This window comes from Pleurodeles waltl, chromosome 3_1, assembly GCF_031143425.1.
Source record: "Pleurodeles waltl isolate 20211129_DDA chromosome 3_1, aPleWal1.hap1.20221129, whole genome shotgun sequence".
In the NCBI taxonomy this organism is placed as follows: Eukaryota; Metazoa; Chordata; class Amphibia; order Caudata; family Salamandridae; genus Pleurodeles; species Pleurodeles waltl.
This window is the reverse complement of record NC_090440.1, coordinates 110,272,612-110,299,975: the sequence shown is the minus strand read 5'-3', so window position 1 is coordinate 110,299,975 and position 27,364 is coordinate 110,272,612. Positions and strand designations below refer to the sequence as shown.

Sequence of the window (27,364 nt, the reverse complement as noted above, 5' to 3'; positions counted from 1 at the left end):
GTTAGAAGGCTGAAAAGTACATCTTCCAGCATGCACTGTTATCTTGAAACGTAATAAATAAATAAAGCATCTAGAAGACATGGTGCAATCCCCTGGATAACTAGCAACCCACTGCCCCTCAGTTACCTTTACGCTAAAGGTTTTGCGCATTAGTCCACTCACAGGCAGGTGCAACAAATAAACTATGCTCAAAAGGGCCTCATTTAGATGTGGCCTGCTCCGCCAGTGCATCACTTTTTTTGAAGCACAGGCGGTGCAGGCTACAGGGCCATACCTACAAGGCAACACAAAGCCACTTGTAGGTAAAGCCACTTTCCTGCACAAAAACAATCATCTCTGCAACGGAGGCATCCTTGCATCATGGTGCAAGGATGACTGCATTGGCGCATGGGAACAATTTGTGCACCAGCGCAAGGAACAAGGCCTGTGATGCTTCCCTGCACCAAAACTTTGTCAACGAGGCCCAAATGTTTTAAAGACCGATGCTTTTTTAGCACAGGTTCAACATGACCCAATCTTCCCATTATAGCATTCAAAAGCCACTGTTTCAATGTTCAAGGCACTGTCAGTATCGGTGCACCTGTGTACCTGGAAAAACCAATGGATAGGAGTCTCAGTGACGGACATGCATTAGCACCACAGCTCCACTCTCCCGAGGCTTCTGCTCTTTTAGCAGCAGGACAAGTAGCACCAAACAACTCAGTGAATGCCCCTCTGCGGGGAGTGATGTTTCTGACGTTGTACCAGTCACGCTGATGAAGTAATACAGGCTAAGAAATAATCTGTTCACCCCGGAGCTGGTACCAATTACTTGTCATGAGAAATCCAAGACATGTCTCGCGCCTTAATGCAGTTCCCTAAGTGCTTTAAAGCGATTCACATGTAAAACTAACAATGTGAGCTTGTGCACCACCAGTCACCCGAACATGTGGTGCTGAGTCTGCCCACCGAAGATGACCACGCAGAGAAACACGTGGAGATGTACTTGTTCAGGGTGACCTATGTATCTCGGAAGTGGATGCACACAGGTGCATGCAGGGCTCTTCACACAAAAGCACCAGAGGGTGACACTGCGCCCAGTGGGAGCTGCATACATGTGAGCACACAAACTACACTGCAGCTGACCAAGCAGCATCTTAACATTCGTAAGCCACTGTATGAGAGCTTCTTTCATACAGGAGCCTTGTAGTGATGCTCATTGACCTTGTTTGCTAACACCTCTTGTCCTCCCATGCCCATGGCTGTAGTTTTATCTACTTCACTGACCTTACATTCCCTCCCGTCTCCTGGATGCGGCCTTAGCCTAGAGGGCTCCTTCACTGGACACATCCTAGAACCGTAAACATTGTGGATGATCTATGGCTAATCCCAACTGTTACAAACTCTGAAGTTACAATGCTCCCTCTGACCTCTGCACTGACTCTAACATATGCCCTTGGGCATCAATTCTAATCATAATTTCTTCTGCTTCCCTTGGTTGGCATCACCTGAGTTAACTCTCCCATACAATTAGGTCGTTCCCCGATGTTCCTTGGCATTCTCTCGCTGTGATTCATAGCTGGACATGTACATATTCTTTCTTCCGGCTGCACGTCTTGTTTTCTACCGGTTTTGCTTCGTGGACATCACTGTGATATTGATTCAGCCCGTGTTCCCGAAACATTTTCCGACCATCATCTCTGTGCTTTCTGTGTCAGGCTAAAAGGACATTCTATTTCTATTTTCTATTTATTTAACTGTGAGTCATTTGTCATAATGTTCTCATATTCTCACACACCTGCAAAGAAAATGTTACACTTCAGAGTAAAAATAGAGTCAGTCCACGCAACTATTCATTCTCGCTCCTATATGACATCCTTTGTTTTTGCACTACCCAGCCCTAATTCTGCCGTTCCTTTCGCAATTACAAATGCAGATATCGCTATATAAGCAAAGGGAACAAAGATATGGAACTCAAACACATACGGCTATCCCCGGATACAGCTTATATGTTTGTAAAGTAAATTAGCAGTTTTGATTTATTGAACTTTTAAAGCACTGTCGTTGAAGTTTCAAGGCGCTAGTTTTTAGACGGCGCGACAGAGAAAGAGAGCATGTAAGTCTGGGGCTACGATTACTTGATTTGCAGACATTTCACTGCGAGACAGACACGAAACATGCTTTTGTGTTCATCAGGTGGTGATATTTACGTTACATTCAGTAAGATCTCGTTTTCACATATTGCCCTCACCTGTAGTATCATTACTCTTTCCTCCATAACTCCTGTTTTTCTTGCCTGCCCGCTAGGTTTTATTTCGAAGACAGAGATTATTTATTATGTTTGTTTTAGGAGTGGACCATGGCTGGATTTGAACACTGGCTTGCTTGGTCCACCTTCTTTTAAATGGAGTATACCCCCTGTACCGCTTGCTTTTAGTCGTCAGTACAGCCCCTGGCATTTTTCCACCTGCAACTCCATTAAGCTTTGAGCTAAATCAGGGAAGAAAAAGAGATGACCAGGAAGTGGCTGAATTGCACAAGTTGAAACCAGGAAACCTCCATTGCCTTATCCTGCCACGTTCCTTCATCGCGCATGAGGCTTCCTGCCAATCACACGACAGCCGTGTCAATAAAACCTCCCTCCTCGCCTCCTGTCAGTTATAAAGCATCTTAACAACCTATATCTCAGTTGTGCTTACTGGGAGGGAATATAAATGAAATCAAGGGAGTAGGACTCAAAGGAATACCATTAATGGTAAGTAATTTAAGCATTACTTTATCATTCCTCCCTTGCTTTCCTTTATCACACAAAGCTCATAAGTGATAAACAACTGACCATCTTTCACAGAGGCCACCTAAACATTCTTTATTTGAAACAGAACTCCTGCCCTCTTATTCCTTCATAGAGGACAATACCTTGTAACCAAAAACACCAACAATATTGATTATTGACATTTTCAGCCAATCTGTGATATTTTGCAAAGGTAGAGGAGTCAAACCACGTAGCCTCTCTACAAATTTCCTGAAGGGAAGCAACCTGCAACTCTGTAATAGTGGATGCCATGCTACGAGTTGGTCTGCCTTGTATCTGCAAAGAGTGAGGCCTTTCCTCCATCTCATAAGCCTTATTAATTGTTTGATACATCTATTCAAGGTGGCTCTGGCCTTCCTTTCTCCTTTCCTACCTGGCCCAAAGTTTACAAACAAGGCATCGTCCTTTCTATAGATCTAAACCCTTACAAGATACACCAGCAGTGACCTCCTTACATCTATCAAACGGAGCCTTGACTCCTCATTCAAAGCAAGGGATTAATAAAAGCTGGTAAAATCAGTTCTTGACCCCTGTGAAAAGAGGAATGAACTTTTGAAACAAAGGAAGGTACAGGAACTAATACCATCCTGTCCTGAAATACTTTACAAAAAGGAAACCTTCATGACAAAGCTTTCAATTCACCCAGCTTCCTAGAGGAAGTGACAGCCACAAGAAAGTTTCACCCAGCTTCCTAGAGGAAGTGACAGCCACAAGAAAGAATATGTTGAGGGTTGGATAGTGGAAATTAGCCCGTCCCGCCCGCAGTACTTAGATGTATTGACTGCCACCACAGAGTGTTCTTCCTAGTTATCAGGAAGGTGGGTTCCTGCTGGCCGTATTTAGATGTTACGGTTGTACAGGCAGTGTACTGCCAGCAGTTTTCTGACAGAGGGAAGAAATTGCTGGACCCAATGGACATCAGACAATGGTCGCAGAATATAGGTAATTCATTTAAACACACACACTCTACCCTTGACATACGTGTCCCCCTGCATTACACATAACACACCACACCAATACACACCAGTATCCATTGTCATTCCATCACAACACAACATGTACATGCCACAAACACACATTGACGTAGATACATAACACAACATACACACACTATTGACATTACACCTGCACAATACACAATCACAAAAACTACGCACTTATCTACACAAACACATACACACACAAGCACAACTACACACATCACAACAATGACCGCCACACAACAACATACACCTGAATGTTGCACACAGCAACACAACACACCACAATATCCATGCCATATGCAAGTGGTACACATGCAGACACAACCACATCACCCAGTACATTTCCCTACACCTCACCCAGCCAATCGCGATGCGAGGGGAAATGGTTTCTCTGTGGTCCCAAGGCAGCAGCAATGGAGGGTCCTGTCCAGTCATGTCCAGATGGAAACAGACATTTAATCACGAGAAAAGGTGAATTTTCAACCCGTTTCCCCCTCTAATCCACCAGCTCAGATGTGGAGGTCAGACTGCCCCTTTTTGCTTGGCAGTAAAGGAACATCCAAACCTACTTGGCTGTAAGTGTGGCTGGTGTCCGCCATCTGCCACTCTTTCCTATGGCGCTGTAGCAGGGGATGGGAATCATTGGCTGAGTGAGGGGGACTCGGGCGGGTTAAAGTCTATGGGACCGCCAACATCTAAATTGGGAGGGCAGAACGTCATGGCGACCAACTGGTTTTCAGTCAGAAAACTGACAGCGGGACTGGTACAGCCTGTTAGAAATGGGGTCTCTAGTTGGCAGGGGAATACACCCTTGTCTAAGTAGGGACCACAATCCTAGTCAGGGTAAGTCACACACAATCCAAATTACCCTGTGCTCACCCACTGGTGGCTTGGCACTGAGCAGTCAGGCTTAACTTACAAGGAAATGTGTAAAGTTTGTGTCCAATAAATCATACTGTAACACAGTGAAAACACCACAAAAATACACCACACAGGTTTAGAACAATAGATAATATTTATCTGAATGAAATAAGGTAAAAACGACAAAGAACCAATAAGCACAGGTTGAAATATCACTGTTAGAAGGTTTAAAAGAGTCTTAGGCCCTCATTATGAACATGGCAGGTTGGCCCGCCATGCCAGCTTTGGCGGCTGAAAGTGGTACGACACCTACTGTAGTGCCACCTCACATGCAACACTCACTGACTCACACCACCATCATGTCTGTACTAGATACAATAAGTGGTACACCATGGGGCAGAGTCACAGTCAGACAGTGCAGATCATGGATGCCATAGTGGGACCTTGTGTGTGAGAAAAGGATATCACTGACCTCACATGCACTGTGCCAAGGGACACATGTGCTAAGTAGCTGAGCTCCATCCCATAGCCTGCACTGTGCATGTGTCATCAGTATAAATGCTGATACATGTGTTGGAAGATAGGAGAGACACTGGTAGTTATGTTGATCATCCTGTGACAATGGGATACACACCCTTGGACACCTCGTGGCTGACACAAACATTAGCTACCACTCAGGATCACCAAGGGACCCATGTAAAAGCCCACAGTGCCATTGCCATAGCCTGCACTGTATGTACAGCTTGGCAGATGACTACTTCATAGTAAATGGAAGCCACATTGTACATCGACCACCCTCCCACGCAGTATGTAGTGTGGAAGGGGTGTGCAATGTGTGTTGCTGCAGGTCTATCACCACAAGATACATAGCATGATGATGCTGACTCAGATGTAGCTGTCACCTTAAACCTGAGGCAGTGCCAGCAACAAATACCACCCCAAGGGTGCTGTATGCAGGTTGCAATAAGGAAGTAGGTTGTGCTCTGAGCTCAGATTAATGTGCCACCAATGCACGCTGCATACTGCTGTTCACACAGAAATAGTCAAATGGCCATCAAAACAGGATGTAAATAGGGCGGTGTCCCTTCTTGCACAGATACATCCACCTCCACAAGGCAGATAGCCAAGTACCCTAGTGCAAGGTAGGCTGTGTATGTGCATGGCTGCATATGAGCAACTGGTGCAGGGGATAGAAAAGAGTTGCTCAGTAACATGTCACACATGGGGTATTCTTACATAGTCTAAATGTTGCATTGTCACCTGTCAATTCCAAAGGCCCTAAGTGTGGCACATCATCTGCAATGTCACATTACAAAAGGGATGGGATGTCCAGGCTCTGTACTGCTACCATGTTGCCACCACATGGCACAGAAGTCATGCCCTACTCTGGAGGGTTTGTGGCAGCAGGCTGATGACCAGGCGGCTGGCAAGGAGCCTGGATCACACTTGATTTACTGGGAGGATGCCCTCCTATATAGCAAGCCTAAGGTTCCTGAGGCTGGGTCAGCCCGTGTGCTGGTGGTACCCAAGTGCTTCAGGATTTTCCTATTGGATCTGGCTCATGATGTGCCTTTAGCTGGCCATTTGGGGCAGGACAAGACCTTTGAGTGGCTTGTCACCTACTTCTATTGGCCCCAAATGCGCAGGCACTCTGATGCTCATTGCAGGTCTTGCTAAACTTGTCAGGCAAGTGGCAAGAGTGGGGGGAAATGTAAGGCTCCCCTCCAACCTTTTCCTGTTGTCAGTACCCCCCTTGAAAGAATTGGCATTGACATTGTGGGGCCTCTGGATCCGAAGACAGCCTTGACAACAGGTTTATCCTGGTCTTGGTGGACCATGCCACCCGGTACCCAGAAGCCATTCTTTTAAGATCAATCACTGCCCCTGTGGTGGCCCGCTCCTTGATGGGAGTTTTTACCCGCATGAGGTTCCCCAAGGAAGTGGCATCTGATAGGGGTACCAATTTCTTATCTACTTGCATGAAATCTCTGTGGAAGATGTGTGGGGTAACGTACACATTCACCACGCCTTACCACCCCCAAAGTAATGGTCTGGTTGAGAGATTCAACCGCACCTTGAAGGGCATGATTATGGACATGTCAGAGCCCTTGAGGCAGAAGTGGGACGTCCTCTTGCCATGCCTTCTGTTCGCCTGCAGGGAGGTACCTCAAAAGGGACTTGGATTTAGTCCTTTTAAGCTGATTTATGGCCACCCTCTGAGGGGGCCTCTAAGTCTGGTCAAGGAGGCTTTGGAAAAAGTTCCTAGTAAACCCCCCAGGATGTATTTAGTTACATGCTGGCTCTGACAAACCAGACTGCCCGCTTCAGGAGTCTTGCACAGGAGATCCTGGAAGCAAGCCAGGAGGACATGAAGCGCTGGTATGACCAGAATGCCACTCTGGTCAAGTTTCAACCTGGACAAAAAGTGTGGGTGATGACACCAGTGGACCCTAGAGCGCTCCAGGACAAGTGGACTGGGCCACTTGAGGTGGTGGAGCGCAAGAGTGAAGTCACCTACCTGGTGAACTTGCAGACTCCCAGGAACCCTTTGAGGATCCTGCATTTTATCCGGCTCAAGCCACACTTTGAGCGGCCAGAGTTGTCCATGCTCCTAGCGACAGATGACAGGGTAGAGGAGGAGCCTCTTCCTGACCTCCTGTCTGCAGGAGAAAAAGATGAGTCTGTGGAGGGAGTGAACCTCTCCCCCTCCCTGACTACAGAGCAGCAGAGGGACTGTCGCCAGGTGGTGGGAAAGTTTGCCTCACTGTTTTCCTTGATCCCAGGGTCACACACTTGTGCACACATGATGGGGACACTGGGGACAGTACACCTATTAAACAAAAGGTTTATAGGGTGACTGACAATGTCAGAGCTAGCATCAAGGATGAGGTATCCAAGATGTTAACCCTAGGGGTTATTGAGCATTGCAGCAGTCCTTGGGCCAGCCCTGTGGTTTTGGTCCCAAAGGCTACTGTTCCTGGTGCTACCCCAGAACTCCGGTTCTGCGTGGACAACCGGGGTCTCAATGCGGTCACTGAAACTGACGCGCACCCCATCCCTCGAGCTGATGTGCTCATTTACCGGTTGGGAGCTACAAAGTGCCTAAGTAAGTTTGACCTTACCTCTGGGTACTGGCAGATTGCCTTGACTGAAGGGGCCAAGGAGAGGTCTGCATTTTCTACCCCAGATGGGCACTTTCAGTTTAAAGTGATGCCATTTGGGATGAAAAATGCCCCTGCCACCTTTCAGAGGTTGGTCAACCAGGTGTTTGCTGGGCTGGATGAGTTAAGTGCCACCTACCTGGATGATATTGCTGCTTTTAGTTCCATATGGGAGGAACATCTGCAAATCAAATCAAATCATTAACATTTATAAAGCGCGCTACTCACCCGTGCGGGTCTCAAGGCGCTAGGGTTACTGCTGCTCGAAAAGCCAGGTTTTTAGGAGTCTCCGGAATGCGGAGTGGTCCTGGGTGGTCCTGAGGTTGGTGGGGAGGGAGTTCCAGGTCTTGGCTGCCAGGAAGGAGAAAGACCTCCTACCCGCCGTGGAGCAGCAGATGCGAGGGACGGCAGCGAGCGCGAGGCCAGAGGAACGGAGGAGGCGGGTGGGGACGTAGAAGCTGAGGCGTCGGTTGAGGTATTCCGTTCCCTTGTTGTGGAGGGCTTTGTGTGCGTGGGTGAGAAGTCGAAAGGTGATTCTTTTGCTGACTGGGAGCCAATGCAGGTGTCTCAGGTGTGCGGAGATGTGGCTGTTGCGGGGTACGTCGAGGATAAGGCGGGCCGAGGCGTTTTGAATGCGTTGCAGGCGTTTTTGGAGTTTGGCTGTGGTCCCAGCGTAGAGGGTGTTGCCGTAGTCAAGGCGGCTCATGACGAGGGCGTGGGTCACGGTTTTTCTAGTGTCGGCGGGAATCTAGCAAAAGATCTTGCGGAGCATGTGGAGGGTGAGGAAGCAGGCGGAGGACACGGCGTTGACTTGCTTGGTCATGGTGAGAAGAGGGTCCAAGATGAAGCCTAGGTTGCGGGCGTGGTCTGCGGGGGTCGGTGTGGTGCCGAGGGCCGTGGGCCACCAGGAGTCGTCCCAAGCGGATGGGGTGTTGCCGAGGATGAGGACTTCCGTTTTGTCAGAGTTCAGCTTTAGGCGGCTGAGCCTCATCCAATCTGCGACGTCCTTCATACCCTCTTGTAGGTTGGTTTTGGCGCTGGCGGGGTCCTTGGTGAGGGAGAGTATAAGTTGGGTGTCGTCGGCGTAGGAGGTGATGATGATGTCGTGCTTGCGTACGATGTCGGCGAGGGGGCTCATGTAGACATTGAAGAGTGTCGGGCTGAGCGATGAGCCTTGAGGTACGCCGCAGATAATCTCGGTGGGGTCTGAGCGAAACGGTGGGAGGTAAACTCTTTGGGAACGGTTTGAGAGGAAGGAGACGATCCAGTCCAGGGCCTGGCCTTGGATCCCGGTGGAGCGGAGGCGGGTGATTAGTGTGCGGTGGCAGACGGTGTCGAAGGCAGCCGAGAGGTCGAGGAGGATGAGGGCGACTGTTTCACCGTTGTCCATCAGGGTTCTGATGTCGTCTGTGACTGAGATGAGGGTGGTTTCTGTGCTGTGGTTGGTTCGGAATCCGGTTTGTGAAGGGTCGAGCAGGTTGTGGTTTTCCAGGAAGGTGGTCAGCTGTTTGTTGACGGTCTTCTCTATTACCTTGGCTGGGAAGGGCAGGAGAGAGATGGGGCGGAAGTTTTTCAAGTCGCTCGGGTCAGCCGTAGGTTTCTTTAGTAGGGCGTTGACTTCGGCGTGTTTCCAGCATTCGGGGAAGGTAGCAGAAGAAAAAGAAGAGTTGATGACGGTCTGGAGGTGCGGGGCGATGATGTCGTCGGCTTTATTAAAGATGAAGTGAGGGCAGGGGTCCGAAGGGGCGCCGGAGTGGATAGAGTTCATGATGGATTTGGTTTCTTCAGTGTTGATGTGGGTCCAGTCGTTGAGGGTGATGGCCGGGGGTGCGGGTTCGGTGATGCTTGGTTGGATCTGGTGTCCGAAGCTGTTGTGGAAGTCGCTGATCTTGCGATGGAAGAAGGTGGCGAGGGATTCGCACAAATCCTGTGAGGGCGTGACGGCGTTGGCGATGGCGTTGGGGTTGGAGAACTCCTTGACGATGCTAAAAAGTTCTCTGCTGTTGTGGCTGTTTTTGTCCAGTCTGTCGGTAAACAAGTTCCTTTTGGCAGCGCGGATCAGGTGGTGGTGTTCGCGGGTAGCGTTCTTGAGGGCGGTCATGTTGTCAGCGGTGTGGTCCTTGCGCCAGGCCTTCTCGAGGGCGTGACACGTTTTCTTTGATTCTTTGAGGGTGTCAGAGAACCAGAGAGGTCTTTTGGTGTTGGCCTGTCGATGCGTGCGTTTGAGGGGAGCAAGGTTGTCTGCGCAGTTGGAGATCCAGTTCGTGAGGCTGAGGGCTGCGTCATTGGGGTCAGTGGTGAGGGTGGGTTGGTTGGCGGCGAGTGCGGAGAAGAGTTGCTCTTCGGGCATTTTGTTCCACTGTCGGCGAGGGATGGGTTGAGTGCGGAGGTGGCGGGTCTCGCGTCGGAATGTGAAGTGGACACAGCTGTGGTCGGTCCAGTGTAGAGCGGAGGTGTGGCTGAAGAAGATGTGTTTGCTGGCGGAGAAGATAGGGTCAAGCGTGTGTCCGGCGATGTGGGTGGCGGTGTTCACCAGTTGCTTGAGGCCGAGGTTGGTGAGGTTGTCGAGCAGGGCGGTGGTGTTGGGGTCGTTGTTCTGTTCCAGATGGAAGTTGAGGTCGCCTAGGAGGATGTAGTCCGGCGAGGCGAGGGCGTGCGGTGAGATGAAGTCGGCGATGGCGTCGCTGAAAGGGGCGCGCGGTCCGGGGGGACGGTAGACGAGGGATCCTCTGAGGGTGGTCCTGGGGTCGGTGCGAATCTGCACCTCTGCAGAGTGTTGGAGGCCTTGCAGAAGGCAGGCCTCATTATTAAGGCAAGCAAGTGCCAAATAGGGCATGGTTCTGTGGTGTACTTGGGACACCAGGTGGGGAGTGGCCAGGTGGCACCCCTCCAGCCTGGAAGAAGGAATGGGCGCTGCTCTGATCTGGTAGGCGAGGGGTCAAATTTTCAATCGCAAGGCAGGGTCTGCGTTGAATTTCCACTCAGGAAGTAGGGGTGCCTTGTTCAAGAAGACTTTGCCCTGATTCCTCAGTCTCAATGCAGGCTTCGCATCGATTTCGGCAGGTGGTGTGTCGATTTTCGACGCACAAGGAGTTTCCTGAAGAGATTAAGTCTTTTTGGCCCTGAGAATTCAGAAAACAGGAGGCAAGCTCAATCCAAGCCCTTGGAGAGCACCTCTGCGGAAGGAAGAGACCTTCTCTGCAAAGCCAAAGGCCAGCAGGGCTGCAGGGCAACAGCAGGGCAGCAGGGCAGCAGCCCTTCTCAGCAAAGCAGTCCAGATAAGTCCTTTGGGCAGCCAAGCAGTTCCTCTTGACTGGATGCAGGTGGAGATCCAAAAGTGTCTTGGTTGGTGGGGGTCAGACACCCAGTTTATACACCCAAAAATGCCTTTGAAGTGAAGGGAGACTTCAAAGAGTGGTTTTGAAGTGTACACGTTTCCCTTTCAGTTCAGTCCTATCTGCCAGGGTCCCAGTAGGGGATTTGGCAGTCCATTGTGTGAGGGCAGGTCACTGGCCTTTGAAATGTAAGTCCAGCCCAGAAAAACCTATTCATTATGCAGATGAGTGCAGGTGTGACTAAGGTTCTCGTTATGACCCTGGCTGTCCGAAGCCCGCCTGGGCCACGGTGGTGGTCTCACAGCCGACTGGCCAGCGATGAAGACTGCCACATTATGAGTGTGGCAGGTTGGCGTCTGCCAACCCACTGCATCCCCACTTATACCGAGGGCGGTTGGACAGCAGGGCCGGAGACTAGCATCTCCGACCCGATGGTCCACTGAAGACTGCTGGCGGCATCACGAATCGGCTTTCCATCAGGGTTTCCGGGCCGGTGTCACTGCCACGAAAACCCTGGTGGAAAGGCTACCGGTGACAGAAAAGTTATTTCCCGTCACCGGCAGATGACTCCCCCAGTCCCCTGCAATCCCAATACCACCCACACCCCCTTTCATACCAGAACCCCCACCCCCTTTCCAGTACAGCACCCCCTCTCTCCACCCCCTTCCAGAACAGCACCCCCTTCCTCCCACCCCCTCCCAGAATAGCACGCACCTCCCACCCCCCATCCAGAACAGCACCCCCTCCCCCTTCCACTACAACACCCCCTCCCCCCACTCCCCACTCCCCATTCCCATCCCCGCACACACACACACACACATGCACCCTGCATGCACTCATCCACCAACACTTACATACACACATGCACTCACACGCATACATACTCGCATTCACACAAACATTCCAACAGAAACTCAATTCAACAATCATACACATATTCAAACACCCATACACACACGCATTCAAACACGTATTAAAACACTCATACACACATGCATACACACATGCATTCAAACACCCATTCATACATGCATACACACACGCTTTCAAACACCCATACCCACACATACACACATGCTTTCAAACACGCATTCAAACACTCATAAACACATGCATACACACATGCGGACAACACCCACGCACACACAACACCCCCAACCCTCCCATCTCCCTCCCCTGTTGGGCGATTGACTTACCTTGTCCGCGAGGAGGTCGTGGAACGGGAACAGGAAAATGCGCTTCCACCACAGCAGCGTCCCACCATCAGGACACCACCAGGTCATCTTACAGGTCGTGATACAGCTGGTGGAGTCTTTTGGCGGGGCAGGGGTGGTGGTGGAACCGCCCATGCGCCTCTGACCGCCAGCACAACTACTAGAGGATTTCCACCCAAACTGTGGCAGAAATCCTTCAGTACTCGTAATATGGTGGTCGGGAAGACTGCCAACAATGGCGGTCTTCTGGTGCCTGTGGCTTTGATGGTCTTCTGAAAAGACCGTCAAAGTCATAATGATGGCCTGAGTGTCCTGGGTTTGTGGTTGTCTGGGTGAAATGCACAAGAGAGCTGTCAACCAGCCCAGCCCAGATATCGATTGGAGACAGGCTGCAAGGCACAAATAGTTTTTAAGTGCAGAGAAATGCTCGCTTTCTAAAAGTGGCATTTCTAAAATAGTAATATAAAATCCAACCTCACCAATAAGCAGGATTTTCTATTACCATTCTGGCTATACTAAATATGACCACCCCTTTCAGATCAGAATCTACCACTCAAAAAGTATATGAGGGCAGTCCTAATGCTAGTCTATGAAAGGAGCAGGCCTCACAGTAGTGGAAAAAGAATTTAGGAGTTTTTCACTACTAGGACATATAAAGCACATAGGTACATGCCCTGCCTTTTACCTATATTGCACCCTGCCCCATGGGTTACTTAGGCCCTATCTTAGGGATGACTTATATGTAGAAAAAGGGGAGTTTAAGACTTGGCAAGTACTTTTAAATGCCAAGCTGGAGTGGCAGTGAAACTGCACACACATGCCTTGCAATGGCCGGCTTGAGACATGGTTAAGGGGCTACTTATGTGGGTGGCGCAATCAGAGCTGCAGGCCCACTAGTAGAATTTAATGTACAGGCCACGGGCACATGTAGGGCCCTTTACTAGGGGCTTATAAGTAAATTAAATATGCCAATTGGGGGATGAACCAAAGTTACCATGTTTAAAAGAGAGAGCATATGCAGTTTAGCACTGGTTAGCAGTGGTAAAGTGTGCAGGGTCCTAAAACCAGCAAAAACAGTGTCAAAACAGTGGAGGGAGGCAGGCAAAAAGTTAGGGGATGACCACCCTTAGGCTGCCAGGTCTAACATGTGTCCCCCCAGCTGAAAGTAGGGAGAGCTACCTAACCCCCTGGGAGCTCTCATTACTAAGGCAGAAGAATCTGTAGAGACTATCAGCATTGGCATGGTCAGTCCCCCGGTGATGCTCCACCGTAAATTCCATCCCCTCTAGAGAAATGCGCCACCTCATGAGTTTAGGATTTTCACCTCTCATCTGCATGAACCATTTGAGGGCCATGTGGTCTGTCTGAACCTGGAAGTGAGTCCCAAAGAGGTATGGTCTCAGCATCTTCAGTGCCCAGACCCCAGCAAATGCTTCTCCTTCAATTGCACTCCACCTCTGTTCCCGTGGTAATAGCCTTCTGCTAATAAATGCTACTGGTTGGTCTAGGCCCTCCTAATTCAGTTGTGCTAGAACTGCCCCTATGACATACTCTGAAGCATCTTTCTGCACAATGAACTCCTTGGAGTAGTCAGGGGCCCTCGCTGACTTTTTTAATAGAATCAAGAAGTCGGGAGGATATGGGTTCAGAGGAGTTAACCAACCTGACCCACCATCATGAGCATTATCAGAGTAAACCAATTGCCAGGCCACCTGGGAGCAATCACAGTGAGACCTGTTTGTTCACACCTCACTCTCACCTGAAACCGACTGATCATTGGATTGGGGGAAATGCATATAGTAGACCCTTTGGCCATCTGCCAGGTAGAGCATACACTATCCATGCCTTCTCTTCTTTTACCCTTGCACAGAATGTTTGAATTTTGGCATTGGTCTTGGATGCAAAAAGATTCTCTCCTGGCAACCCCCATCAATGAACCACCAGAGAGAACATTGCTGGGGCTAGAGAAAAGTCGAGGGAAGGTGGAATGTCCCCGGTGAGAGCATCTGCAACCACACTGGAGAACCCCTGAATGTGAATCACCTTCAGAGAAATGCGAACAGTTTAGGTCCATGAGAAGAGACTTTTCACAGTTTTTGTTCAGAGCCTTGTACGTTGACGCTTCTGCTTGTTTATTCAAGCATTGGCGGTAACATTGTCGGTTCAAATCAATATTGACTTCCCAATCACCTGATTCTCAAATGCCATTAGAAGCCACCTCACTGCCTCTAATTCCCTCCAGCTGAGCATCTCAGTGCCTCTGCATGAGACCAGAGCCTCTGAACTTGCATTGACTCTTCCCATGCCCCCCAACCTGAAAGACTGGCACCTGTTGTAACAATAGGAGGGAGGTTCCAGAGGGAAAGGTTGCACCCCTTTGCATAAATTGTCCTCGCTCAGTCACTAAGCCAGATCATCCTTTACCTTCTGGACACTGTAGTTTTGTGCTTTAGATTGTAGGAACCTGGGGACCAATGAGCCAATATCTATGAAACCAATTTGTGGAGACAGAAACATGCCCATTGAATCAGAAAGACAGTGGAGGCTAGATCTCCCTGAATCCTGAGCCACAACCCCACCTCTTGGTGTCTGTCCTCTGTGCCTGCACAATTCCAAGATATGTTTCTGAATTTTGACAGTACTTTGAGGAGGTAATGGAACCACCTCCAGAAGAGTCAAGAATTGCACTCCTATCAATGTCAAATGCTGGACTGGTTTCAGATTGGATTTTTGCCAGTTTATCAGAAATCCATGTCTCTGTAAAACTTCTAGTACTCCGTTTGTGTGCTACAATAAAAAATGTTTTGAAGTAGCCTGAATTGTTGAGGTATGGATGGATGAAAATTCCAGCTGAATGAAGAAGAGTCACCAGTGGTGCCAAAACTTTGGTGAAGACTCTGGGAGAGTACGTGAGACCAAATGGCAGAACTCAAAAAATTATAGTGATCATCGCCTAGAGCAGATTGCAGAAACTTTTGGGATGATTTCCTTACAGAGACATGAAGATAAGCATCTTTTAAATCTAATGACGTTAATCAGTCTCCTGGATTTATGAGAGGAAAAATAGCTTGCAGCATTACCACCCCAAAGTGGCATGTTCTGACTCAGGAGTTGACCCAGTTCTAGAACTTTTTCTTTGATCCACTGAGGGCTTTTGTACCAAGAAAAGAATTGAGTAGGAACCATTTCCCCCTCTCTTCCCTGGGGAACTTTATGATTGTATGTTTTCTGAGCAATGCCTCCACTCCTTTCAGTACAGCCTCTCTCTTGGGGCCAGAAGCAGGAAGATCATTCACTTTGGTACATGTCTGTGAAGGTCTATTGCATAACTTTCCTCGATTAACACCCAAGTGTCTCTAATGTCTTCCCGCCAGACCTCAAGAAAGTGATGGAGTTAACTCCCCACTGTTGTCTGGCTTAGCGATTATGAGTACCTCTTCTTTGCTAGTCCTTTCTTCCCAACATCCTTCTTAGGAGAAAAAATTCTAGGTTGGTATTTTTGCTTACGCATACCATAGTCCTTAAATTCCCATTGAGGGGAACACTTAGCTCTGTTATTCCAGACTCATCATGCCTCATTTGTCGCCTTAAAAGGAGGCCATGCTTAAGGTTGTTAAATACCTTGCAGATTTATGGAGTCCAACTGTTCCCAAAATATAAGTGTACCCTGATTTTTCAACAGCATCGTTCTTCACTCCCTTACCCAGAGAGTACGCCTGTCTACAGTCACAGCCCCAGATGACATAGCTGTCGATTTGACCACTTCAAAGAAAATACCAGCCAATGATCTTGTCTGTTGATCCATACTTGCCAGTAGAACTGGGCATTCCAGCCCATCCCGAATAGCTAAAGCCAACTTATCAAAGTCTTTGACCAATCACTTTGCTGTGTATGCTGCATACATGCTGGCCTTAAGCGCTAGATTTTCTGCTGTGAACACCTTTTTTAATCCAGAATCCATCTTCTCATTCCAAGGGTCAGAAGGGGCACAAACTTCTGGATTATTAGTTGACTTCTCAATTAAACGAGCCATTATGGCATCCACCTTTGCTGAATGGGGCAGCACATCATCACCCTCTAGCAAGTAAAGAGGCAGATTTATGGAAAGTGGTGCAGAACTGAGTGCAGCGCCACTTTCCCTGCACCCCTTAGCACCCCCCTACTGCCACCATGTGCACGCCATATTTAAAATACGGTGCACCATGGCGCAGGTTAGGGGGCAATAGCATCATTCAATGTGACGCTATTGATGTTCTCTGCAGGAGTAGCACCAAATTGTTGGCACTACTCCTGCAGAGTACATAGGGGCTCATTCTAAATAATGGAAGCCCCCTTTTAAAGCCTGCTCTGAACAGGCATTAAAAGTGCTGTGAAAAATGGCCCAAGGAAATCTCAGATTTCCTTGCGCATTTTTTTGCCCCCTAACATGGGAACACCCCCTTTGCATACACTATGCCTGGCGCAGGCATAATGTAGCGCGAGGGGTTACAGAGTGGCACAATGCATGCATTGCGCCACTCTGTAAATATGACGCCGGAATTTCAGCCCCGTTGGGCCACATTAACGTAAAAAATAATTACGCTAATATGGCGCAAGGTGGCGCTAGGGGCTCATAAATATGCCCCAAAGTTTCTACAGAAAACGAGGCTCATTAACTTTATACACCTCCTTACGTTCACTCATTACCATGTCCTTAGTTGTACCCTGAAAGGCCATAACTATTTTGGAAGGCCTGACATATTGTGGAAACAACAAATACCCTTTGTTTTCTGAAGGAAGAGGGGAAACCCCAAAATCTACCTTATATGTAAGAGGGTGTCCCACACCTCTTCCTTCCTGAGTTATTTTCCTGATAAAGCGGATGGCTATTCTGAATCAGATGAGGAGGAACAGGATGCATGGAGGGTGGAGGGAGGATTTCTTTACAAGATTGGTGTGTGATTGGTTTGATGAGGCAGAGATACTTAAAGTAGGACTTAAAGTAATGTCATTCCCAGTAAATAATTTAAGAATATATTATGCCTTCCAATTGACCATATGTTTTGATCCTAGGCAATTCTTTTTTTCCACAATGCCTCCTTTTCCTTCATCATCACATGAAAGGAACTTGAAATACTTCTGCTTGTGGTTTGTGCTGCAAAAAGCAAAACACTATAGTCAAGCTATAGCAACACCCTAGGCCACAAAATATACTGTACACAAAACATGTAATGTATAAATGGCACAATTATATCATTCTTACATACCAACAGCTCATTTAAATATGAATTAGCATCATCAACTTAAAAATCACCGGCCCAAAAGCATTAACCTAAAACATCAAAGGATAGCTACAGATATTAAAAATTACACCACTGAAATCTAGATTGCCATTCCAGCTGCATAATTAGAATAACTGATAAATCTAACTACATTTTCAGATGTAATAGCAATGTATATAGAATATAGCAGAAATAGCATATTCATGTGTTTATTGTACACATCATTTTCACATAATAGTAATAAGGTGATGTATCTATTTTGTATGTGAGGCACTCTAAAATAAGCAGTAGCAGAAAACAGATATTAAAGATAACATAGTTGTCTCCATTTTAATTTATAGTGAGATGTTATTAATATTATGAGGTAAACACACTACTGAATTAAGTTTTATTATTATATATTTACAGATATATTTACTCATATATTTTACGGTTAAGGAATTAAGCTTAATTTACCACTAGGTTTAACTTGTGTGATGTACTCCCAGGCAATAGAGCAGAACATAATTGAAACAGATGCCAGTGCAGTAGCATTGATTTTGATATAATCACAACTAATGGGTTCAAATATTTTGTTGCTAATTTATCTTTGACATATTTTTGATTTCAGAAGTATGTACTCACATTAAAAGGAGACATTGATTCTGATTGCTTGATTGTATCTAAAGTCTTGATATGGGAATATAATAGTGCATTCGAGTGATAAGCTTTGATAGCTATGTACATGCAGTAGTTGGTCATATACATTGTAAGCTACGCATACATTATTCTTAACATATTTAAAATTAAACTTATGTATTTTATAGGCATAAATCATGCCACAAATAGACCTTGCTAGTGATAGTATAGCTTTGGACTTTTTTATTTGCGGTTATGTTTAATGTGAATAAGCCCTGAGAGACTTGAGAGTGTTTTATAAAGAAATAAGGAAAATCTTTTTAAGATAAAGAAAAATATGAAATATAACATATTACAGGGAAATCACTATTTGTACCAATATAAATCAAGTTACTAGTTATTATTTACAAGTAACACATTTTAGGGGAAGTTTTAGGTGGCAGTTACTATATAAAGACTTTGCGGGTCATTATGACCCTGGCAGACGGCGTTAATATAGAGGAAAGCCAAACTGCCAATGTACCACACCGACCGCCAAGGCAGTAACGACTGCGGGGCTGGAGACTTCACTCTCCAGCCCGGCAGCCGTCACTTGCCCGCCTGTGGGATTATGACCCCGCCTACCATCATGGTTTTTGTGGCATGCTTACCGCTACGAAAACCATGGCGGTAGGCACTATCAGTGACAGGGAATACTTTCCCTGTCACTGATAGGGGTCTTCCCCGCCCCCTCCCCCTCCACAAATTCCCCCCGTCTCACCCCTCTTCCTCTCCAGACCTCCCCTTCATACACGCACCTTCATTCACACACGAACACATGCATACACACACTCATTCCCACATTCATCCACGCATGCATACATCCATTCACACACACATCCCCACACACTTACATACATACAAGCACACACACATTCACACAACACAACATACACGCACTCACACATCTATACATGCACACACATACAACACGCAACACACACCTCAAACATGCACGCACAGACATACACACACACCCCCACACACATACACAACACTTCCCAGCCCCCTCCCCTGTCAGAGCACCCAACTTACCTGTTGTCAGTGGCCCTCCGGTAGGAGAAGGAACGGGGCGATGCTGCCAGCAGCAGCATCCGCCAGCAGAACACCGCCAGGCTGTATCATATGTCATGATATGGTCTGCGGCGGGCTACTGGCGTGGCGCTGCTTCCTTACCGCCATCCGCTAGCATGGCCACAGCCGGATTTGGAAATCCAGCTGTGGTCATAATCCGGCGGATGGCTGGTAGCCGCGGCAACGGTCTTTTGGTTACCATCGCTGCGGCGGTAGGCGGTTTTTACACAACACAATGGAAGGTCCTATTAAAGTGTAGATACAGAGACGTGTCTATTAATGAAGTAGTTTTATATCTACCTCAAAGGCAAAGTGGGAGATAGCTATCTGGATGTCATGTGGATGGAGTCTCAGATATTTGGGTCTCACACCAAGAATTAATGTGCTTTGATACAGTGACGATTGCAAAGATGGACTCAGAATGTCAAGGAGGCAGTGTGGTAAGCCTATGTGCAGTTGTTTATGAGTTTAGGATGCCATTTTGTAGAGCCAACTAGTGTCTATTGGTAGCCACTGCAGTATGATAAAATGGGTGGTGATGTGTTCAAGCCATGATCTAACATCGCAGAATGTAGCCTGGCTTTGGTGGGGGGTAAGTCCAAGTGGTTAGGAGATTCCACAGTCTAACCCCAACAGCCCTAAAGATGGAACTACAGGCTGCAGGATATACGACTACTTGCCATTGGCAAGAGTAGGTGAAGTATCATGAGGGTACATTATGGCTAAAAAAAATTTACAGGACCTCAGGAACTTCTTTTCTGGTAACAATCCAGCACTGAATAAGCCAAAATGTTCTAGCCCCTTCCCTCCCCCCCAAAAACGAAAATGCCTCTTCTGATACTGTGCAATACGCTAATTCTTTTATGTTTGCAATCCTTTAATATATATGTTCCACTGTGTATTTTGGAAGATTTACCTCTCTACAAACTTTATGACATTTAAATTCCCAAAAACAATTCTGAAACTTTAAAATTAGTCCCACATTACCTGAAGCTAAAGTAATCCATTCCTGGTCATCTACACATAATTACTTTCATTTCTTTCAGGTGAGAACTTCCTCATATGCTACATAAGTAAAAGAATTACTGCTAACATGCATTCATTTGTATACGCTAGTATTATTCATATTTGACGGTACATCTTTATCGCCCTAGCAACCTAAGAAAATGTCCTCCTTTCTAGTTTGACCCATAGGTTAATGTGTTCATTAAAACCCACTCTGCTACCTTGGAGCACAGTCCTAGATCTGTTGCAATAAATATATCTCCACTATAGGTGTATTCTAGATACAGTCCCTGACTAAACACTACAGTAGCGGTTCTGTCCAAAACTAAGATAGCACTCAAAACGCATCCACCTAGTTTGCTTCATATAAGGGATTCAGTGCCATAGTACTAACTGCAATGTCTCAAAAATGTCAACTAGTCTGCATCAGAAAGGACATTTTTAGATACTTTTTAATGAAAGCAAATGCTTCTACAAAAAATGCAACCTTTAATTTCACTACCATCAACACCTAATAAACAGAATGGCGAGATGATCATATTTACACACCACCAAATTCCTTTATATATAAGTTAGATGTGTACTACTATTATATTGGATGTCTATTATAACTGAATGAGAGAGGAAGTATCCATCAATTTAGTTTAACTTGTGGCTCTTCCTGAGTCCTGTGATTATTTAAACTTTTGTTTTACCTTATTTTGGATTATGGATTGCCCGATGCTGTACTGTTCATACTGGAGGAGGACAAAGACTGATTTGCGAAAGGCAAGTCTAGAGTGACAAAGCATGCGTAGTGATCGCCAGTGACTGAGATTAATTGAAGCACTCCTTCCATCACCATATTTGTTGCAGGAAATGCCTTAATGGCTACTGATATGCCCAGATGTGGGTCCTGTACTCACTGTGCTGAGGCCTAACTACCTTAACAAAAGGGCTTGGTGGCTTATGTTGCTGTTCAGATGGAACCAGGTCTTGCAGGTCAGGCTGGACTGTTGTTAATGGAGCAAGACCAAGGTTGATTTCCATATGGCTGGATGTGATGAGGTATGGTGGACAAAAATGATGGACTGGGATGCAGCCCAAATAATTAACAAAGATTTATACAAGCGTTTCACCCATCACATTTTCGTTTTCCCCTGTATCATATAAAGTGAGATCTAAAAGTGTTAATTTAAGTCCGGGCTCTGTTAAGTTTGAGCTAGCTCATGTCTTAAATAGTTATAGAGCTGTAGCAGTGCTATTTTACCACCAGACAGTGATAAATGGATGCTTATCACAGGAGCTTTCAAAGCATCTTCATCTTGCTGGAAATGTAGCAGCATTTGTTGACATCTCTAAAGTAAACAATAATACACAGTGATGTCCACAGACACAGCAACACAGCTATATATAACAAACAACAGCACAACCAAACAGTCAAAACATGAATGCAGCACAACAGCCCCACTACAACATCACATTTCAAATATGCAAAAAAAAATCCCACATTACCACTTCTAGAAATCAGCTTTTGTAATACGAATATAACATCTGTTTTCACCAAGCACTGGTTTAAGTCCAACCTATGATATGAAAAGCTTTAAATTCTGCCTCAAATCTTTAAAATTGCACCTTATTTTCAGCTCCATGTGGGTTGGTAGCAAAGTGCTCTCCTGAGCCATTTTGGAGGAAACACTTTTATTAGCCTGTGTTAAAAGCAACACAGGCTAGCAGCTGTATGCCTTTCTATACACAGTGTACAATTCAAGTATTCATAGACAAAAATATAGAATACAAAATAGTTTTTTGGTTATTGATACATTGCATACTGATTGTATGATGAGTATGTTTACCATTCTTTGTGAATTCCTATATTTACATAACATATGCATGTGTGTAAATGTAAGTTCACACATTGTGCCAATTATGGGCCTGATTCCCTTTTGTGTAGGTTTATAGTTGCTGTAGTAACTTACTACTTACTACTTTACTACTTTTTTGATATTCATAAACTATAAGTGTAATTTCCCTGCTAGTAATTTTATGAGTGTAAATGTACTACTAGTAAAATTACCAGTAGTAAAATTACACTCGTAGTTGGTGAATATCAAAACAGTACTAAAGTTACTACTTCAAGTGTAAACTTGCACAAAAGTGTAGGTTTACTTAACTTTACTACTGTTTTAGTATTCACAAACTACATATGTAATTTTACTACTAATAAAATTACTAGTAGTAATGCCATAATTTGTGAATACCAGAAAGTAATAAAATTACTACAACAAGTGCAAACTTATCAAAAGTGTAAATCTACCCTTTGTAAGTCTCTCCCTGTGTTTCTATATTTTTCTTAGCAAATTTGTCACAGAGTCCCCATATGTGGTGCCCGAACACAGAATTTCAGGATATTCAGGTGCATTCTCACCTTGAGTAGTTTGTAAACATGTCCAGATATGGATGTTTAGTATAGGAACATTCTTAATGCTCTCATGAACGAAAGGAACAGCAAACTTTCACCCATCCTATCCAGCTTTAGATAGCTAAGGGTAACTGATTTTAAGCATTTGTATGCTTGCTTGATTGGGCTAATCTATGACAATAGGTTGCATTTTGTGTACATTAACATTTTATTTTATGTTGTGTTATGTGTATTTGCATAGTGCACAAAACACCCGGGAGGGTATTCTCATGCAGGAGCAGAATGGGCTAAGATGGATGGAGGCTAGGAGAAGAGCCAGGTGTTCAGTTTCTTGTAGAATTCACGAACTGAGAAGGAGGCTGTGATGTGCAGAGGCAGCTCATTCCAGGCTGTAGGAGCAAGACAGGGGAAGGCACAACCTGGTTCTGTAGATGTTGTATGTCGGTGCGAGTAGGAGTCTAGCTGAGCAGAGGTTTGTGGCATTTTATGCGTTTTTTTACGCTCATGGAGCCAATGTTTTGTAAGGCTTTTTATGTGTATGAAAGGTTTTTGAAGAGTGCTTATTCGTGGATTAGAATCTAGTGGTGCTCTTGAGGTGGGGGTAATGTGAGTGCGGGGAGGGAAGTTGAGGGTGATCTTGGCTGCTGAGTTTTGTATGATCTGGAGTCTTCTAGTCAGTGGAGCATAGATTTCAGCATAAAGTTCATTAACATAGTTCCTATTGTTAATGATGAGGGCTTGGGTTTTGGTTCTGCAATTATTGGTGGTGAGCCTTTTGATGATCTTCATGAGCATCTTGAGTGTGTGGAAGCAGGTAAAGGAGGCTGCATTCACTTGGCCATTCATGGTGAGTTGATTGTCAATTACTATTTCGAGGTTCTTTGCATGGGTTGCCGACAGGGGTGTAGGTTCAAGGTCAGCAAGCCATCAGGTGGTGTCCTAACACATGGTTTCTTTGCCAAAGATCACTACTTCCACCTTGCGCTTCAGGGAGTTGGTTTTCATCCATCTGGTCACTTTGGTCATGCAGGTGGAGAAAGTAGTCCGGGTGTTTGGAGCTTTGTTATAGAGGGAGTGTCATCACAATAAGATATGATGTTGATTCTGTGGGCATGGATGAGGATGGCAAGTGAGGTCATGTAGGTGTTGAACAGAGTGAGTGTGGCTGAGTGAGGATTCTTGTGGAACTCAGCAGAAGAGGTTGAAGGCATCTGAGGGGCTATGCTGGCCAGACTGGGTGTGGCCTGTCAGGAAGGACCATTGAAACCTGACTTTGTGCACTTGTTGGATAAGGATAGTGTGGGAGATGGTGTTGAAATGAAGGCTTCAGAAAGATCCAGTACTAGTGTCACCTCTGTCCATAATCATCCGGATGTTGTCTGTGAAGTCTCTGTGCTGTAGTTGGGCCAAATCTGGACTGAGTGGTGTTGAGGAGATGGTTGTCAGTATGTATTTGCTTATCACCTTTTCCATTACTTTTGCCGAGGAGTAGTAGGGAGGAAGACCGATAGATGGCTAGTGTAATTCGGTCTGCTAAGGGTTTCTTGGGGGGGGTACAGTGGCATATGGGAAGGAGGCTGTGATGATTGAGGATTCAGGATCAGAATGAGTGCTGCACTGATGAGTTCAAGCCCTTTGATGAAGACATGGTGAGGCAGGGTGTTGGACCTGGCCCTTTTTAAAGGGTTACCCCAAACTTGTTGTTTTCCTCCTTTTTTTCTGACCTTGTTTTTGTTCGCTTTAGGACTTTGATAACTTTACCACTGCTAACCAGTGCTTAAGTGCATATGCTTTCTTTCCTAAACATGGTAACATTGGTTTACATCTGTTTGGCATATTCCATTTGCTTATAAATCCATTGTAAAGTGGTATACCACATACCCAGGGCCTGTAAATTAAATGCTACAACTGATCGTGCCACCCACTCAAGTAGCCCTGTAAAGAAGTCTCAGGCCTGCCATTGCAGAGCCTGAGTGTGCAGTTTCACTGCCACTTCGACTTGACATTCAAAACTTGACAAGCTTTAAACCCCCATACTACTACATCTAAGTCACCCATAAGGTATGTCCTAGGTAGGCCATAGGGTAAAGTGCTATGTAAGTAAAAGGCAGGACATGTACTTTTAAGTTTTACATGTCCTGGTAATAAGAACCTCCAAAAGTCGTATTTCATTACTGTGAAGCCTACTCCTCTCACAGGCCAGCATCAGAATTCCTTAATATACTTTTAAGCTGTAATTTCTGATCAGAAAGGAGTAGCTGATTCATGTTTCATATCATTGGAAATATAATAAACTCTTTACTGGTAAAGTTGGATTTAACATTACTATTTTAGAAATGACACTTTTAGAAAGTAGGCATTTCTCTTCTCTTACTGCTCAGTCTCAAATACATGTCTCGTACTGCTCACTCTCGAATACATCTCTGGGCTAGGTGACAGCTACATTTGTGCACTCCCTCCAGACAGCCACAACACAGGACACTCAACTGCATCTGCATTCATCAGCATACCAATGGGTCTTCATGGGCAGGGAGGATGGAAAGGGCTCACACTTACACTTCAAGGGGAAGTGGCCTGGGAAATACACACAAAAGGCTGATTAGCCCTAATATAGGCTGATAGTCTGGAGCCAGGGCTGGGATGAAAGGGGCACCTGTGCACTTCAAGGAGCTGCTCTGAAGTCACCCCACTTCAAAGGCACTTTTAGGTATAAGTACTGGGGCTCTGACCCCCTGAAATCAGATCACTACTGGACTTGGGAAGATCTTAGAAAGTACTCTGCTGGAGTAAAGGCTGCTGTGCTGTAAGGATTGTCACTCTGCCTGGACTGACTGTTCCAAGGTTGCCCTGCTGCGGACAAGGACCGAACCCATCTCACTTGAACCCAGAGTGACTCCAAGGGCTTGCTGGCTTGCCCTCTTATCTCCTGCAGTCTCAGGAACATCAAAGACTGCTTGCAACTCTCCTAGTACTGCTGGACTCTGTGAGTCCTATCCCAGGTGCCCCTCTCCAGTCCTGGGCCTCAGAAGTGGGTTCTGCAGCTGAAATCGTCACCACTGCACTAGTCAGAATCGACACGTAGCTCCTTCGATGCTGATGCTGAGGCTGTTCAATGACAGCAGGTTCACAGCTTGCACGGCCTGACAACGACACTTTGCATGGCTTGACGACAATGCATTGCATTAATCTCTATGGAGCCCAACCATGATGCAGTAACCTGACTGCATGGAAAATGCTGATGCATCGTGCCCTCTGCACCACTGCTTTGCTCCATACAAGGTACTTTCTCAGCCAACGGTTCATGTGGTCCACCTGAACTTTGGATTTGCAAAGGTCCCTCATGACCTCCAGTAATTTTTTGACTGCTAGTGACTTCTGAGCACTATTTTGAGTTCAATCTTAGATAAATATTCTCTATTGTTCTAAACAGTGGAGCCTTTTTGTGGTGTCTTTCACTGTGTTACTGTAATAAAGTGTTGCACCAATACTTTACACATTGCCTCTTAAGTTAACCCTGCCTGCTCTGTTCCAAGCTACTGGGGGTGAGCATAGATTAATTTAGACTGTGTATCTGACTTACTTTGACTAGGATTGTGGTTCTACTTGGATAGTGTGTAAACCTCTGCCAATTAGAGACCCAATTTCTAACACAGGCGTTCTAAGGTTCTCTGGAGTATATGGGCTGCATGGTTGTTGTGGTTTCTTGAGTGCTGTTAATGGACCAGGTGGTCAGGGTGGTCCTCTGAGAATTTGTGTAAATGGCCAGGCCAGCTGCAAAGGGGGAAACTTCCAGTTTTGGCTTGAAGTTTCATAGATGATGGTGATCTTCACATTGCGAGAGGTGCTGCTATAGAGGTGAAGACCTACTCTATGGCAAAGATTTCCTTTGCACTGCTAGTGCTGGTGTTGAGGCAGTAGATGAGCACAGATGTGGTTCTGATTTGCTGATGGAAGTGTCTGAGAGGGGATTTGTAAGAGCTCTTGTTACTGTGATTCTGACTTTGTTTCCATCACTGTTCAAATTGCTTACAGTGGCATTTGGTGAGCCTGAGCTCTTCCATGTACCAGCTTGCTTGCAGTCTGATTGATGCAGCATTGTTTGCTTTGAGTGTAACCAGAGTATCTGCACAGGCGATGATTCAGGTGTGGAAGTTGGAGATGGGTTTGGGGAAGTTATGGTTGTATCGAGGCTGGTGGATATAAGAGTCTGGGAAACCAAGGTGCTCATGCGATGGTATTGGTGAGGTCCTTCAGGCGGTAGTTGAGGTTGTTGAGGAGGACTAATGTTCTAGAGTCCAGGATCTGGGGAGGGGCCAAAGAAGTTTGCAATGGTGTTGATGAAGTTGGCGTGCCTTTCAGAAGAATGACGGACGAGGGTGTAGTCAGAGTTGATGAGGAGTATGAAGGTCAAGTGTTCCATGTTTCTGATGGTGCTGATAGATGATAGCAATTCCATGTCCAGGTCTCTTTGTCCTGTCTTATATTGTGATCATGTGTCTGGGAGGGATTGCCGTGGTAATGACAGGGGCCATGAGGGAGTCAGCCAGGTTTCAGCCTGGATGAGAAGGTCTGGTGAGCAGTTGTGTAGCAGAGCTCAAGTTTTACTCAGAGTGACTATTGA

The 27,364-nt window shown here is 46.2% G+C and overlaps 1 protein-coding gene across 2 annotated transcripts in view; it reads right to left on the bottom strand.

The window, feature by feature from the left end:
* Positions 1 to 27,364, bottom strand: part of GAS2 (growth arrest specific 2) — a 570,246-nt gene that overhangs the window by 167,061 nt on the left and 375,821 nt on the right. The window lies entirely within an intron of this gene.